Here is a 4546-nt window from a genome sequence, read left to right on the forward strand (position 1 = left end):
GCGCAGCCTCCCCAGTCCACCCCGAAGATTCAGTCGTCGTGCGGCAGAGGAGGGCCGAGGAGCGCCCGGTCGAAGCGCCGAGGTCCTCTCTCCACTCTCTTCGTCTCCTTGTCTCCACACGCGCGTCTCTCTTTTTATCTCGAATTCTCTCTCCGTCTGGACCGAACCGAAAAAGCTTCCAGTCCCTCTCTCTCTCTCTTTCGCTTACTCATTCCCTTCTCTCTCTCTATGCTCATCTTCCCTCCGCGAATCGCGAGTGGAAACGAGCCGGGCAGCGCCGCGCCGACCTTCACCATTTTGGTGCACGCAGCACGCGACGCACGGTCGTGAAGTCGCGCGCGCGTTCTCGCTTCTCAATCCTCCCGTCTCCGAAGCGAAAGGAAACTCGCGAGAGCAGAGTAACTCGCCGCGAATTTTCGCTGGAATGCGCGCGGGACGGCCGGTCCGCTGCGTGAATTCCGTAACGAAACGACGGCGACGCCGGTCTGGGAGTTGCTAGCCTCCCTCAACTCCGCCTCTCGTTCCTGTCACTCTATTCGTCTCGCTCTCTCATTTTCCCTCTCTCTACTATAACGCAGCAAAGGGTGGGTGGTGATACGCCGGTGGCAGTGGCGGCAGCGGCGGCAGTAGTGTGTGGATGCTTATACTCGGTGGGTGCCTCCACTATGTGTGGTAGTAGTGGTTGCTCGTGTTAGTAGTGGTGTGGTGGTGGTGGTGGTGGTGGTTTAAATTTCAGCCCGCGTGCACGGGTTCACCTACGTGAGCCATTACACGGGTCCTCGGCTTTCTCGCCGACTGGGGAGGCTATATGAGCGGTCACGGTCCACGAACGCAAATTCAAGCCTACCTTCTGCGTCTTTCTACGTTACTCTCCTTTTCTCTTTTCGTCAACCTCATCTTCTCGGCGTATCTATGAAGTCGGCGTGTTCTCGCTACGTGTTCTCGCTACGTGTGTGCTAGGTCTTTTCGACCGAAATTCGCGTGCGATTCGATCGCACTTGTGTGTGTGCGTGTGGCTCTCGGTGCGATATATATCGGCCGGTCGTTATGCACGTACGGCTCTGTTGAAAGGATGCGTCGTATCACTGCTGCGCCGCTCTCGTCGTCTCGTACTGATTAAGGTAACGTAACAGTTAGACGCGGACGCGCGATAAAACCATTAATCCGTCTTTTGCGGGTGCTGCGACACACGACGGAAAAACGTCACGACTATATATCGTCTGCTGTTTTCACGTTGGTGTAATAATAGCGCAATCGCGGCGTGGAAATCGGAGCAGAATAATTAATTGGAAGAAACGACATATAAAAAATAATAAGTTTCGAAATTATTGAAATTAACACGCGATTCAAATTGCGACGACAAACGTAATTTTTTTTATTTGAACAAAAATTTTAGTTTTTTTTTAAATCTCGTAATTTTATTTTAACCAAGTTTGTTATTTTTCAAGAGAAAAACACGATATTTCTATTTCTTTCTCGATCGGTCCGGACGACAGCGATCAACAGACAGACGATCAGAAAGTATAGTGCGCTCGAAATACACGCTATAACGTCTCAAAACCTCGTCGATCGAAACGGAAGATGCATATATATATATATATATATATATATATATATATACAGAGCTTCTCACCGATTTGTTAAGCCTCTTACCAAATCGTAAGAAGATACACAGACTCGTGGCGCGAGTATTTTAGCGTCTTTAATCGTAAGAGAACATTTATTGGCTCCAATAATCTCGCGTCTCCCAGCGCAAAAGGGCGTTTCTCTCCTTTTCTATTACATTACTCTTTCTGCTCGTGGACGACCGAAGGAGAAACGACGACTTGATTTTCTTTCAACGAGAAATTCTCTTGGCACATTTGAATGTGACCATGTGTGCATAGCAGAATGGCCACATGTGTTCCCCGAAAACGCGTTATATAGACGCTATATGTGTGTACATACACCAGCGCACACTGTACTTGTGTACATGTGTGTGTGTGTGTGCGGGTTTTCTATCAGACGCTAAAGTATCGTATCGCGCGCACTGCGACGAGGAGGAGGTGTCCCTTGGCTGGTCGTCGCTGATCCTCTCCAACATCAGACGAAAAGACAGAAAGTATGATAAAAACATTCCACTCATGATGATAGCGCCCGAAATCCGTTTAATCGCGGGCCGAATCAGCGAATGCTGGAAATTAACGAGATATATATCTATCTCGTCTCCCCTTCCTTTCCATCCTCGATTATTTTATGCATCCGTCGCAGGATTAAACGGCTTTCCACAAATCCTCGATATATATATATGTATATCCGCGTGTACATATCTCCTATATATATGTATACGTACGTATTTGTATCTTTGTGAAGCGACGGCGCTCCTCCGTAAATTTCGTCCGAACGCGGCGGTGTGTCTCTTATTTTCTTCTCGGCCGCGACAATTAGACTCGATAAAAAACCGTTACTGCCGATTTCGCGCACGTGAGAGAACGAACGGTGAGAAAGAGGATTGGATAGAGAGACCGATACACCGCGCCACCACCACAATATGGAAAAAAGCTCCGATCCGATAAAACGACGAGCGTTTGCTCGAAGCGTGTACCTTTCGAATAAAGCGTGCAGTTTCCTATATCTCGGCGCGTTTCGCAAGAGCGAATCACACTGGTTGTCTCACTGGATGAACGTGCGAGGTCTCGTTTGGCTGAAAATGAGAGGAAGAGATCGCGGGTGGTTTGTTTTACGCTCGACTCGTACCGGTGTATGCGAGCTTTTTTTTCGGCGATATAGAGTGTTACGCCGAAGACGATCGACGATGCGGAGGACGAATAAATAGGCAGAGGAAAGAGTATAAAAAAAAAAAAGAGACGAGAAAAAGAAAAGAAGAGGCAACGAGAAGACGAAAAATATGGTCCCGTGTGCATGTCGAGCATGTCTGTTGCCTTTTTTTTTGCTCGTCTTGTGCCCTCTTCTCTTTTTTTCTCTCCGTCTCTCTATTTCGTCGTCGCACTACTCGAGGATCGTTGACCGTGTCGAATGTCGGTCACTGCAAATGAGATTCGCAGAGGCCGAGATGCGCGAGAAGTCCTCTCGAAGCCGTCTTTTCTCTCTCTCTCTCTCTTTCTCTCTTCCTCACTCTTTGACGCCGCGCGCGTCTGTTTCTCTTCATTTCTTGTGAGAAACTCCCGAAGTAAACCAACCAACCAGGAGTAAGAGTGCCAAGTTGCGAGTTGACAGAATCGTTTAAATGTTTAGATTCACGTGTGAAAGTTCCTCTCTTTTGCCCTCTTGCAAGGAAAACTTCTTATCTCGCGCGGAACCACCTCGCCGTTCTTCCACATTCGAAATACGAGTGGACCTTTGCGTTCGCGGAAAAAATATCGTCTTCCGTTGTATGCGCGCGAGGCACAACCGGAGGGATTTTTAGCGGTTTAATTTCGATCGCGACAATTTTCGCGGTTGCGGGAGAATCGCGAGGCAACTCTCCTCGCCTCCAACGAAAAATAATTACTTTAGAACAGACGTGCGGCCAACGTCGCGACGCGACATTCCTATAAATTCTCACGTCAATTATCTGAAATGCGCAGCTTCTTCCTCGACTACACTATATGTATGCACATTGGCTTGGATTATCAAGAATATGTTGCTCCTCGCGCGGATCATCGCAAGTTGAATCATTTCGCTAAACAATATTGCGCCATCTTAAATGCTTCGAGATTTACGTATTGTGTGCGAAACGTCGAAAATAACTTTTTTATTATTTATATATACAACGCGTTATATAATATATATTAATATAATTTTATTTAATTTTTTATCTGATTTGCTTAAGATATGTTATAAATTGAATTATTGATCTTTCCGCAGGTTTTTTTTTCATTTTTTTGAAAGATATTTGCGAGTATATTAATTTCGCCAGCTCGCGAATACTCTTGTCAAAAAATAATAGTTTTTTATTTATTGTTTTTGCAATATCCTCGGCTGGGATTATGATGCTTACGAACAATAGTGTTCGAAAGCATCATAATCCCAGCGACACACATTGCTGCTTAAATAATTCTTTGCAAAAACCTCAGCGGAAATTCTCTCATAAATGCCCGCATATTTATAAAACCAAAATAATAACTAGAAATCGCTAGAAATAGTTGCTTGCTACTTGCAGCCAAGATTCTGTAAAAAAAGAGCGTACAAATCTTATCATTTTCTATACCGATCTTAAGAAATCTTTGCACAAAAAGTTTTGATACATATATGTTTGTATATATGTGTATATATATATATATATATATATATATATATATATATAAAATATTTGATTGAAAAATATTTGAGAAATAGTGATGATTAATATAATCGAGAAATATCACAACGCGTTAATAGAAATTCTGTCAGTGACAATTAACATATATTCTATAAAGCGCTCCTTGGAAAATTAATATTAGCATTAAATTAACATTATCATTAATATATATATATATATATATATATAGAGAGAGAGAGAGAGAGAGAGAGAGAGGAAGATTTTATATCCTTGGAAAATTAATATTAGCATTAAATTAACATTATC

The 4546-nt window shown here is 44.0% G+C and overlaps 1 protein-coding gene across 3 annotated transcripts in view; it reads left to right on the plus strand.

Moving 5' to 3' along the window:
* The first annotated feature begins 433 nt into the window (after window positions 1–433).
* Window positions 434–4546, plus strand: part of LOC109860025 (chondroitin sulfate proteoglycan 4) — a 51480-nt gene continuing 47367 nt past the window's right edge. The window contains exon 1 of one of the 3 annotated variants that reach the window (XM_020438860.1): window positions 434–650. The gene's annotated coding sequence lies outside the window, so the exon portion shown is untranslated. Of the gene's footprint in view, window positions 651–688; window positions 1122–1728; window positions 2102–4546 lie in introns of those variants that run through there. The other 2 variants (XM_020438859.1, XM_020438861.1) reach the window with 2 other exon arrangements.

Source organism: Pseudomyrmex gracilis, unplaced genomic scaffold, assembly GCF_002006095.1.
Source record: "Pseudomyrmex gracilis isolate BER0280 unplaced genomic scaffold, ASM200609v1 scaffold_315, whole genome shotgun sequence".
Classification (NCBI taxonomy): Eukaryota; Metazoa; Arthropoda; class Insecta; order Hymenoptera; family Formicidae; genus Pseudomyrmex; species Pseudomyrmex gracilis.